This window comes from Bidens hawaiensis, unplaced genomic scaffold (assembly GCF_021521415.1).
Source record: "Bidens hawaiensis isolate Kalapana, Puna unplaced genomic scaffold, B.hawaiensis_p1.1 tig00073522_1, whole genome shotgun sequence".
In the NCBI taxonomy this organism is placed as follows: Eukaryota; Viridiplantae; Streptophyta; class Magnoliopsida; order Asterales; family Asteraceae; genus Bidens; species Bidens hawaiensis.
In genome coordinates, this window is record NW_027502792.1 from 39479 (window position 1) to 53854 (window position 14376).

The window sequence follows — 14376 nt, forward strand, 5'->3', positions numbered from 1 at the left end:
CGTTTAAACCGGTCATTGGTTTGACTTATATTTTCTTTTTCTTTTTTTACTTTCGGTTTGTTGGTCGGTTTCAAAATTTTCAAAACGTAGTGAATGGTTGGTTCGCGGTTTATACTGGCAACCGGCCATATGAAACCAGACCAGACTGTAAATGTTGAATGCAATTTCATGTTTTTTATTATTAATTATTATATATGTTTTGTAATATATATTAGATATAGTTAAAATTTAATTGCACATAATCTTTTTATTATAAATAACTTGGCTATACAACTTCAAATTAACCTAATTGCAATATAATTCATTTTGTGATATTCGTTGTTATTATTTCACGTCCTAGATCTTCCATTAATATTTACCATTTATGTGGCTAAAATTATCATTTTTTATTTATGATCCTTTAAAGTTCATATTATGTTGGTGTTTAGTTAAAATTGATGGTGCATTTAAATTAACAATTATTTTAACTAAATTTATTATTAAAGTTTAAACTGTGAAACCAAACTGGAACCAGACCGTTAGTAACGATTCGGTTTCAACTTTCAATGGTTGAGTTTGGTTTTGGACGACAAAAAAATCAGTGTTAACGGTTGGACTCATAAGTTTAACTTAAAAACCATCAAAAACCGACACTGAACACCCCCTACGTAACATATTAATTTATTTAAAATGAAAAAAATATATATATAACAATATCATATCCAAATTAAAGAGAATAAAATGCTCGTTTTTATGGTGTAATTTTTTTTTTATTAAAATATTAACGTTTGAAAAGGCTATAGTCGTTTAAAATTCATGGGTAGGAAGTTAGTTTACAACTTAAATTAAAAACATAATATGGTTAAAGATGTGGGACCAAACTTGTAAGTTGAATTGATTTTGTTTAAAAGACAAGTTAACCCTTACTAACACATATACCTCATAGTTTAAGTGTTGTAAATTGGTTAAAAATGGGTGTCTTAATTTACCTTTGTTTGATGTATTATATATAGTATATATAAGTCGTATTGAGCAAAATTTACATCAGAACATCGATAAAAATATGTAAGTCGCAACGGTAAATTCGTTTTTTTTTCTATCATAATATTATTAAAAGATATAGAAAGAATAAGAATTTTTATTAAAGTTATCAAATTAAGGGTAAAACGGTGTGGAGGCAATCATGTATAAAAAATTAATATTTATAAAAGGTAACTAAAGTTAAAAATAAAATTTGTAATTATTTTATATAAAATGAAAAGGCAAGTGATGTTTAATGTCACAATGACCCTTTTATCCCTTTTTAAATTTGTATCATATTCTTGATAAGTAGTAAAACTATTAAAATCAACACTCTTACTTTTGTCCGTCACTCTACCCCCTTTTTAAGTTTGTATCATATTCTTGATAAGTAGTAAAACTCTTAAAATCAACACTCTTGCTTTTGTCTGTCACTCTTACATTACATATAGTAGAGATTATATACAAGTCGGTTTCATTCTGAAGGGGATTTTGAAATTGGTTCATTCGAACTATTGATTTCGACCAAAAAATGAACTTACTGCAAGAGCAACTAGAAGAAAACAGACATGGTTTGATTCATTAGTCATCCGATTTTATAAGTCATTTTCATTCTGGTTCTTATGATTTTGTCAGAACGTACGATTCCATTTTGGTTTTGGTTAGACTAAAACCAGAAGGAATGATTGGAAAAAAATTACTTTAATTTTGATTTCTTGTGGTTTTAATCAAATCCATTGGAATTCATAACATTCAATCACTAATAGGAAGGAACGTAACATTCCGGTGAATGAGGGAATTTGGAGGAAAACATTCCAATTCCGATTCCTTCTCATGTAAACAAACACATTTTATATGGAAAACATTTTATTTCCAATTCCAATGAAATCTTTAAACTAAGCAGCTCTTTAGGTCGTGTTTGTTTCACATAATAGAATGTAATTGGAATTGGAATTTGCAAAGGATTTAGAATTGGAATATGAAATTCGAATAGGAACTGGAATCCAAATACCTTCTTCTTAATGCGTTCGTTTTAAAACTCAATTGGAATCTATCACCACGAGTACTGCCGCATCTTAGCCAACCCCACCACGATCATGTCAAAAAAACGGTCGCGTTCAGGTTAACATTTCGGTCGCATTCGATTCGACCTATCAAGTCCACGGTTCGGCTCTACATTTCGTGTCGCGCTTGGGTCTACGTTCGGGTCGAGGTCGACGTTACAGATCTACATTCCGTGTTGCGTTAAGGCCGATGTTCCGAGTCGACGGTCCGATCGCGTTCAGGTCAACGTTTGGTCGCGTTCGGGTCGATGCTTTGTAACCCTTACAGGTAGACGAATCAAGTCACATTCGACCTTCCGGGTCACATTTGGGGTGGTGATCCAGATCACGATCGAGTTGACTGTCGGTGATGCGTTCGGGTCTTTTTCTCGTCGACAGTGTGGGTTGCATTTGGGTCGATAGTTGAAACGAATGCAAATTGATCCGGAGCGAGGAACCGAAGGCGAACTGGCCCGGAACGCCAAATCGAACGCGAACCAACCTGGACCGTCGAACCGAACACGAACTGACCTGGAGCGTCGAACTGAAGGGGAACTCACCCAGAGCGTCAAAGCGAACAGAACGGGATCGTTGGTCAGAACGCACGTTGACGTGAAGATTTGAACTAAACACAAACTGACCCAGAGTGTTGAACGAAAGCGAAAGCTTCAAACCAAACACGAACTGTCCCTGAGCGTCGAACCGAACTGACCTGGATTGTCGAAACGAAAGCACCTTGACGTGGAGCGTTGAACGGAACGCGGACGGACCCGGAGTGTTGAACCAAAGAAAAAGAGTTGAACCGAACGCGAACCGGCCCCGTGCGTCGAACCGAACATGAACTGACCAGAGGCATCGAATGCAAACTGACCCGGAGCACCGACCTGAAAACGCTACGACCCGAAGCTTCGACCTGAATGCGGACACACCCGAACACGAACATGTTAGTTGGTCGATTAAAGATTCAAACGAATTTACTTGAATTCCTTTATTTAAAGGAATTTGAAAGAATTGAATTTGAATTTCAATTCTTTGTAACCGAAAACATCAAACTGAAATTAAGATTCCAATTCCAATGAAACAAACACCTTTAGAAATGGACATCAATTTCAATTCCATCCAAATTCCATACCACTTTAGCGTTTTTAATGTGAAAATTGTTTAACTCGTTAAAATTTAATCGGTGTCGATACTTTGCCGTTATTTAGCTCTTTCATGTTGTGGCTAGATCATTTAGTTGATTGATTAAAAAAATGGGAAAACGTTGGATGATGACAAATAGGCTAAGATTCGAAAATGGTCACTTCAACTGATGTAGGGCCTAATCATCTGGTGGTAGATAGGTAGGATAACGTACTTCAGTTCGTTCAAGAATGAAGAAACAAAGGGGAATAAGGATCTTTGGTCCAAAAGTTAAGGTCATGGTGGACCGAGAAGGGAACTTCGCATGCGTAACATAGTGCACTTTGGGGAATCTTCCAACTGCGAAGCTTTCTTATGGCGCGAGGTGCCCACCTCGTTTTTTTGTTCAATAGTTTAAATTTACGCTTTTTCTTCGAAATTCTTTTATTGTCAAATCTTCTCAACTAGAACTCTTAATAGTACAGAGATTGTTACAAGCTTTAGATATCCATGTCCACATAAGTTGTTTTGTCAAAGTTAGAAAGTGAGTTTCTGAATTTTTTTCCTATGTTTTCATAGGGTGATGTTAAAAGACAAATTGAAACAAAAATGAGTAGTGTGAGAAGAATCTGTATCACTCAGAAAACTTCTTAAAAATAAATTTAAAAAAAAATTAACAAATCATAACTCAAAATATAAATAAAAAATGAATAAAATTAAAAAAACTAGAATGTTTTTCCGCCATCATTCTTGTTCAAAAAAATAAAATAAAGACACAAAAAAATGACGAAAAGACACAATACCAATATCAAAGACACAATAAAGAAAATAAACAAAACACACAATTATAACTAAAAAAGATACAATAGATCGCTAAATATAACACAATACTGAACAAAATATAGCACAATATTGAGTAATATAACACAATATAAAGAAAAAATAATACAATGTCAAGGAAAAAAGACACAATCAATGACAAAAATAAACACAAAACACAAATGATAAACAAAAAGACACAGTGACTTTTCTCATCCATCGGTGTGTGTGTTTTTTTAGAACGAGAAAGACGGTGGAAACATTTTTGTATTTTTATTTTTTTTTTGTTTTTTTATTAAATTTTGTGTTATAATTTTTTTAAAATTTGTTTAAAAGATTTTTTTGTGTGCCTACAAATATTTCTCATACTTCTCATTTTTCTCTTTTATAGAATAACTTGACCCTATTTCGTACCTGAATTAATGAAAAATAAGGCAATGCGAATATTAGGAGGATTATTGGGGTTGTATGCACAAGGAAAACATTATTCGGTATAATATACAAGTAAATTTTGAGTGACCATCACGAAATGTCAGCCACCGAACCCGAAAAAGTTTTGGCCAAATAAAATGTAAATTATAAAATGATGTGGGAATGATGACTAGAATGAGCGACTCATAAGTGTACCGGTGGGAATGAGGTAGAAGGGTAAAAACAATCCGTAAATTCATACAGTATTCATCGAAAAGCCTTTTTTATTAGTCTAATTCATTTTATAATGTTTGTCTTTATTATTTACTAGTTTGATCTTCCCGTATTACGAGGGTTTATTTAAATTTTTGTTTTTAATCGTTTTGCTATTTTATGATAATTTAATTTATTTTTTTATATAGTTTTGTTTTAATTTAATACATATATATTAGTTTGTTATTATATTTTTTAGCGTTTTGGTTTTTTCAATTGAGATGTGTAGGTTTTTTAGATTTTTAACGAACAAACATAAATGAACATGAGCATGTTGATTTTTTTAAATGAACACAAATATTTGTCTAATAAAAAAGGGGACGTTGATGACGATGATGGGTAGTAGGCGATGAAGACGATAGACCAGCAACGGAGAACATGTAAAGGAGATAAATTAAATTAGGGTTTGATGATTAAAGTGTTTACTAGTAATTAAGATCTTATAACCCATTTGAGGGCTATTAGGGTTTGGTAAGACCCATAACCCGTGGAAATTATTCTTTGATGATTAAGAGGTTATTTCACAAATAAATGAGATGTTATAACCCGTTTAAGGGTTATCTGGGTTTGGTGAGACCCCTGACCCGCAAAAATTATTTTTGATTATGAAAAAGTTTCACAAATAAATGAAATGTTATAACCTATTTAAAGACTATCTTGGTTTGGTAAGACCCATACCCCACGATTTCGGGAATGCATGAGAAGCCTCCATTTAGAAATCAAGCAATCTGATGGCTCTATAGAATGGGGGGAACAACCTGAGAGTGACACGTCGGATTTTATGGTAGACAATTATATAGATAATTAGATTATAGTGAAGTCTACTGTGTTTGTTGCGAGGACCGGAATCAATATGGCAAATTAGCTATTAACATTTTTTATTCATTTAAGTGTGTATCTTAATCTTAATTATATATATATATATATATATATATATATATATATATATATATATATATATATATATAAACGAAACCTTTGAAAGTTATCTGGTTGCTTCCTACATTTTCTCAAGCTACCAGATTGCTTTATTTGTAAATTGAGACTTCTTATTCATTTGACCTGATTTCACGTGTATGAGTCTCACCAAACCCATATGACCCTTAGACCTAAAATCTCTTTAATTTAAAAATTAATATCACCAAATATATAATATAAAAATCATATAAAATATGAAATTCCTATAAAATAGGGATGCATCAAAACATAATATCTAACTTTTTTTTTCTAAAAAAGATGCAATTCATAATTAATAAACAATTTTTATAGTAAAAAAAATAAGCGGGTCACGGATATCACCAAACTCATGACCGGGTTATAATATCTCATATTATTAACTACCTTACGATAAAAAATTTCAAAATAATATATAAATATTATAAACAAATAATGTAAAACAAGTCACTATAATACGGGGGATAAAATCTAGTTTAATATTTTGGTTGCTTGGATTGAAATTAATGTTTCGGCTATACGTGTTGCTCCTATATATTAATTTACTATTTCAGACCTTTATGTTACGAGAGTTCATCTAGGTTTTTGTTTTTAATCGTTTTGATATTTTATATTTTATAATGACTTGTTTAATTTTAACGTAGTTTCGTTTTGATTTACTACGCATATAATAGTTTGTTATGTTCATATATTTTTTTTAGCGTTTCGCCTCTTTCAATTGAAATGTGTAAGTTTTTAGATTTTTAATGAACGAACATAAATAAACAAGAACATGTTGATCGTTTTAAATGAACAGACATGAACACAAATATTTGTCTTATAAAAAAGATTGATTGGTTTAGGTGACTGTAACACCCCGGCTAAAGCAGAATATGCCCGAGTGTGACGTACAATTTGTTCAAAACACATGTGACACTATTAAGTGCTAATATTATCATTATTACATTGATGATTCAAATAACAAGTTTTTATACAAATAAGAAAGTTACAAGGAAATGAAACATATCATACACTTTATTTATAATCCTAAGTCTAGTGTCTTCTCTTGTTTCATCCTCTAATAAGCGTACCTGTAACATATGTATAAAATAATGCCAACTAACTTAATAGTTGGTGAGTTTACACAATTTGATATAATACAGAAAATCACGCAATTCCATGAAAACTTATGAAAAGCAAATGAGGCCCTTTTCCTACTCATAACAGCAAGGTTCCGAGTGCAAAAGGGGGGCATATGATCATACTTTTTGAAGAAATCCATGTGAAAGTAATTTTGAGCAAGTAAAAAGTAAACACACAAGTCCATGTAGCGGATTGTAGTTTATAAGCGAAATCGTAAATAACTGAGTTTTGTAGGATACATATGTTACACACAAAAGTAAAAAAAACATGTTAAAAGGGGGGGGGGGGGGTTGAGAAACTCACATTTTAAATTGAAGTCATCTTGAAATAATAACCGAAAGCGAGTTAACAAACCGAAGCGATCGAATCTCACAAAACTATAAATAATAACGAAGATACAAAATCAAGGACTAGCTATCAGGATTATAAACTTATTTAACTTGGTTTTAGATATTTTGCACTATATATATTTTATTATTTAATGAAATTTGATATTTTAATATTATTTTAAGCTTTAACGGAATCTTAACGATCTATTAATATTTTAGCATTATTTAACACGATATTGAGGATTATAACGTTTGTGGAATATTGATTTTAACGGAAATTTTAACTTGACAACAATTACGTTAGCGTTTTGTAAAGTTAACGAAATGATATTTAATAATATAATACTAATAGGGTTTTCACAAAATTTTAACGAAAACAAAAGTTGGTTTTTAGTTGGGAAATGATAAATTGAATTTATAACTAATTTTATTAAATTTAAAAGGATATTATTTAATTTATAATGATTTTTAATAATTTGTTTGATTAATATAATAACTAAAATTTTTAAAAAAGAAAATTAAAAGAAAATGGCATGACCCAAGTTCGAACCCAGGTCTTCATGCCTATACTCTCAAGATCTAACTAGTGGACCAAAAAGTTATATTGTTAACATACTAGAAACAAAATTATATATATAATACCACAACTTCATCATTTTCAATCAAAAACCCTAGGATTTCTAATATGTTAATTGGTTCCATGTTTGATTAAATTAGGTTAGGGGTGTTGATTAGAAGGTGAAGACGAACATAGAGCATTTAACAATTACCTGAGAAGTAATTATTTGTAAATAGCGGGATCGAGAATAACATGACAATTAAATGTAGCATTGAGCTAACAAAATATAAACACCTAAATCGAAAATGCATTTGCATAAAATAGATAAATGAAACTTTAATATCGAAATATCAAAATAGTTTTGAGTTCTTGGAGTCAAACAACGTAAAACATTAATTTGAAACTTCGTTTAACAAATGAAAATTCCCCATAAACATATATTTTGAGTAACAGCAAGATTAACCAAGTATATACTTGAAACTTCGAAATCAAACAAAACATTGGGCTCAGATGGATGAAACATTGGACGAAAAGAGAACTAAAAAAATAATGAAAATAATTCGTGTAAGATAATATAAATTCAATATGTAACTAAGCATGTTTGAAATCCCAACTTCCACTAAACGGTTACGTTTATGGGAAATCGGTCATAAAATGCGAGTATGAGATATAGTAAACAAATTCAGCAATGCAACCACGAATGACAACGAAAATGGCTCAACAATCACAAATGGCCAAACCCAGTTATAAACTTCGTAAATAATCATCGAAAGGATTTGATACATAAAATTTCTTTGGTTATATTCAAATAAAATAATATATATATATATATTTGAAAAAGAAAAGAAAATAATAATAATAAATACAATAAAACAAGACTAAACTTTCGATAATTGTCTTCTCGACGGTAGGTTTGAGGTATGAAGGTTATGGTGACGGTGGTGCCATGATTTGTCAACTGAATTTGTTGGCATTGACAAAGAGGAAGAGAAAAATGCTCTTTTTAAAATTAGCTTAAGTTTATATAAATCGAAAATGCGACACTTTTATAATAATAACTTTTGAAAAAGCTTAGTAATAATAATAATAAAATTTTTTAGCTAGTGTTAAAGTTTGCGACACTTTATGAAATTTTTAATGTTAAATGAAGATTTCCCTTATGGCGGCGTTTTAAGAAAGCTTTAAAGAGGATCTCCAACTAAATTGGAATCATTTTGAAAGAACTGTAATAATGATAATATAATAGCCTCAAGGGCTTAGGACTTCTTTAAAACATAGATATTACTTTATTTAACGTTTTCATTTAACATTGAAAAGTATTATATATAATAAGAATTATAGTGGTAATAATAATAATGACCATAATAGTAGTAATGAAATGATATTGATAATAGAGATACTAATAATATTAATAAAAAAAATAATAGTGATAATAATAACCATATGTTTGACTTAAAGTCTTTTTGAAGATCATCAAGTTTATTAAGTACTTTTTAATTAACTATTTTAAAACAATTTGAGGATTTGAAATTATAAGTATAAAGTGTTCATAAAAAAATATATTTAATGCGGAGAAACATTCATGACTTTTAAAAATAATAATAGTAATAGAAATAAGTATGTTTGACGAGTATAAAGGGGCTAAGTATGTGTAAGGCTACGAGGGAGCTCCAAGTTGTCAGAGGATGCGGTTTAAGATATTGCATGTGGAAACAAGTTAGACCTTTTTGAGTATTGCGGGGGTACTAGGGTCACTACAATGATAGCATGCTCGAAGTACGAGCATAAGGAATATAGCTGGGATAAATGGTTGGGTAATAGGTTGTGGGAATAGGTGACGTTGAATATGTGTAAGACCCTAAAACCCGAGAGTCCCATAGTTGATAATCATTCCAAGAAAATTCAATTTTTAAAAGATAAACCAGTTTTATGTAATTCAAAAATTCAACACAGATTATTCTTGCAGCGGAAAAGTTAATAAAACATCCAAACATTGTTCTTAAGACGAGAACGGTAATTATGATTGTCTTAATTATTAAAATGGTAAAGAGCTTCGACTAGAACTGCCTCGGGATCTCGTGTAGTCTTGAGTACCTCCGAGCAACAATCCTATCCACGTTCAACCTGAAATCAATCTAACATACACACAAAGTCAGCTTGAGCTGAGTGAGTTCACGTTTTTATAATAGCAAGTTATCAAAGAATGGTCAAGACATACAACATACGCCTTCCATAAAAATGAATAAATAAATAAATGATTTTTCGTCAGTTAAGCACGTAACAAGGGTGACATCCTCTCCAGTCCAAAATACAAGGTTAAGGACTCGAAAAAATTTCACCCCAAGGATATATAAACTGTTAAGGGATTTTTAAACATTCATTCGCCCCAAGGACAGTCTTCATATCCTGGGACTCCTCACCTTAACCCCCAACAAGGGAATTAACGAATTTTTATACTTCTCTTCGACCCGGTCACGGCTTAACAAAAACATTCACGTGGTGGCCACACACACACATCCAAATAAAACAAACATAAATCATACAAACTTCCAAGCATAGATAGTAAAAACAACATAAATTATGCAATGTCATCCAAACGGTTCAAAAGGGTAAAATCATTATAAAGTGTGTATGCTAGCCCAAAACATAAAACATTTAAAAAGGGGCATCATGAAAATCACATGAGAAGAATCACACAATAGCACAATTGGATCCTCTAGCTAATTACTCATGATTCACAAGCCTGTCAGTTAAAGCACACAATAATCACTAACTAGACCGTAACGACTTGCTTACTCTACGAGACGTCCTAATGGGATTGGATTGACCCATGGCCTCACCCGACATTCATATTCCTCCATATCAGCCTTCGGAGTCCTTTAATTGCTCAAAACTCCCTACCAATATATTCACCACCAATGGTTCCCCAAATTATGGCCGTTTTATATTAATTGTGCCGAATTCGAGCATTAACGAACCGATTAACCAACCACCAACCAAACCAGCCTCATTTTGATAACATTTGAAATAATTACAGCCTACCCATCAATATTTAACCACCCATGTTGATGGGGTTTGAAATCTCATCATTTTCCTCATTGATTAACAATTTACCGATTTTACGCGCTATTACAAACCGATTAAGGAATCACCAACCAAACCAGCCCCTATAACCAAAAAAGTATTTGTCCCAATGTTCTTACACTAACATAAGACCCCTCAAACTGATAGGGTTGACCATTCCTACAAACAATAACCAAATGATAACAATTAACGATTTCAACATTCAAGAACCCCAGAAATCGGTTTTTATCAATTGACCTGTCAAAACAACTCCAAATGGTCATGAAATTTTAGTATCATATACTAGACATACTTGGGGATCTTTTGACACTAAAAACTCCAACTTTAACCTTGGGAAGCATGCCAATTATTTTAATCCGAATATGTCCCTAGTTCAAGAAACTGATTAGTCGACCATTGTAACGACCTAGATCATCGAGAGGTACATGCGCCTCCCCATCCGCCAAACACTTTCTGAGATGCGAGACGTGAAAAGTAGGATGAATTCCTTTAAGCTCTTCAGGTGATTCTAACCTATAGGCTACCTCTCCAACTCTTTTCACAATTCTAAACGGACCGATGAATCTGGGGCTTAGCTTCCCCCTCTGAAGAAACCGACTGATACCCTTCCATGGAGAAACCTTCAACATAACCCGGTCACCTTCCTCTAACTCTATAGGCCTCTGCCTTTTATCCGCATATGAATTTTGTATGTCCTGCTCCGCCTTCATAAAAGCTTTGATTTTGTCATGCTTTTCCAAGCTACCCAGCTTCATCTGTCCAATCGAACCCCAAAAAATGGGAGTCCTACACTTCCGCTCGTATAACATCTCAAATGGTGGCATCCCAATAGTGGCATAGTAGCTGCTATTATATGAGAACTCAGCTAAAGGCAAATGCAGATCCAACTACCACCAAAGTCAATCACACATGTCCTCAACATATCCTCCAAGGTCTGAATGGTCCTTTCGGACTGACCATCCGTCTGCGAGTGATAAGCTGTGCTGATATGAAGTTTGGTCACCATCTCCTCTTGAAATTTCTCCCAAAACATAGAAGTAAAACGCGTATCTCTATTCGACACAATGGACACTGGAACCTTGTGTCGAGACATTATCTCGCGAACAAACAAATCGGCTAACTGCTCTGAATTACAAGTCTCCCTCATGGGTATGAAATGTGCACTTTTATTCAATCGGTCCACCACCACCCAAATAGTATCATACCCTCTCTTGGGCGTACGAGGCAGTTTAGTAATAAAATCCATCATAAGGTGTTCCCACTTCCATTCTGAATGTCTAAAGGCTGGAGTTTTCCATATGGCCTCTGGTGCTCCGCCTTAACCTGCAAACACGCCAACACTTACTTACGTACTGAGTCACATTATACTTCATTGCTGGCCACCAATAATTCTTCTTAAGATCTTGGTACATCTTTTCGCGCCTGGATGAATGGAATAGCGTGTCTTCTGAGCCTCATCCATAATTAAGACTCTAAGTCCCCCATAACGAGGTACCCAAAAAGGACTGTCTCTGTACTTCACTCCGTCACCCATATCTTCTAAGAACTTCACCTGACCCAACATACGTTCTAACATAATCCATTCCACCTATAAAGCCTTGTTCTTAAAACTTGAGACTTGCTTCAAGATATCGGGTTTGAGAATGATCTGATAGGAGTTAACACGAATGAGTTTCGGCCTCTCCTTCCTATTTACATGTCTTCCACAACGTTTGCCTTACCCGGGTGGTACATAATCACCAAATCGTAGTCCTTGATCAACTCTAGCCAACGTCGCTGCCTCATGTTTAACTCTTTTTGTTCGAGGAAGTATTTCAAACTCTTATGGTCGGTGTAAATAACGCAGGGCATGCCATACGAGTAGCGCCGCCATATTTTTTGAACAAAAACGACGGACGCCAACACAAGATCATGGGTGGGATAGTTTACCTCGTTAGACTTTAGCGAACGAGAGGCATACGTGATAACCCGACCATGTTGCATAAGAACACACCCCAACCCCTGATACGACATGTCGGAATAAACTACCAAATCACTGGTACCATCGGGCAGAGCAAGTACCGGGGCATGCGTTACCTCTCCTTTAACTCCTGAAAATCTTTCTCCTAGTCAACTCCCAAACATAATTTACACCCTTCTTGGTCAACTTAGTCAATGATGACGCAATACTAGAGAAGTTCTGGATAAACCGCCGGTGATACCTAGCTAAAACCAAGAAGTTGCAAATCTCTGTCGGAGATTTCGGAGGTTCCCACTTCATCACTGCTTCCACCATCGCGGGATCTACTAAAATCTGTTCGGGTTAATGACATGACCCAAAAATTGCACCTCACATAACAAGAAAGCACACTTAGAGAACTTTGCAAAAAGTTTTTCTTTCCTCAGGACTTCCAAAACTTCCCTAAGATGGTGGGCATATTCATCCTCACTCTTGGAATACACCAGAATATCATCATTGAAAAAAACAACGGAACGGTCAAGCATCGGCCTGCACACTCGGTTCATGAGATCCATGAAAGCGACGGGCGCGTTAGTCAACCCGAAAGATATCACTAGAAACTCATAGTGCCCGTAACGTGTGCGGAATGTAGTTTTCAGAATATCTTCTTTTCTAATCTTCAATTGATGATTCCGCGACTTAAGATCGATTTTTGAGAACCAACTAGCTCCCTGGAGCTGATCAAATAATTCATCAATTTTTGAGAGGGGGTTCCTATTATTTACCGTGAGTTTATTCAACTCTCGGTAATAGATACACATACGCATACTATCGTCTTTCTTTTTGACGAAGAGGACCGGGGCACCCCAAGGTGAGATGCTTGGACGGATGAAACCCTTATCGAGTAGGTCTTCTAGCTAAGCCATGAGTTCTTTCATTTCATTAGGAGTTAGGCGGTAGGGAGCTCGTGCAACAGGTTTGGCGTCGGGTACAAGGTCGATCTGATATTCAACCTTACGAAAAATCATCAGGAAATACATCCGGGTAGTCCCGCACAATAGGGATGCCCCCTATACTAATAACATCGGCCTTAACATTCCGAGCATAGGCCAGATAAATCCCACAACCCCGCTGCTTCCACTTTGCCACCTTTAACATCGATATAAGGGGTGGCATTGCACAAATCCTGTCCCCATGAACAGTGATCTGACTCCCATCCGGAGCCCTGATACGTACGAGTTTCTGACCATAAACAACATGGGCATCCACAGTGGAGAGCCAGTCCATCCCAAGAACAACATCAAAACAACCTAAAGGCATTAGATATAACCGCACTGGAAACCTATATCCGAACAACTCGATATGACAACCCTGAATGGCTCTAGACGCGGTAACAAAATTCCCTACAATAACTTCAACTTCGAACACATCATCTACGCGCTCGGGTGATTTAACGTGGAACAAAACTGGTAGACACAAAACTCCTACTAGCACCCGAGTCGAACATGACCGAAGCCTGTAGTTCATTAAGTGAAAAGGTACCTGGAGAGGTAATTTACTAATTATTAACTAACAAAGCACGCAAAATCAATCTTTACGGGAGAATAGGAATATATCGACAAGGTTTTAAATTTTTAAAAGTAAAAAAAATAAAATTAGAGTACCTGAAACAACATCCGCGTCCTCCCTTGCTTCCTTCATTGTAATGTTGAACGCCCTAGC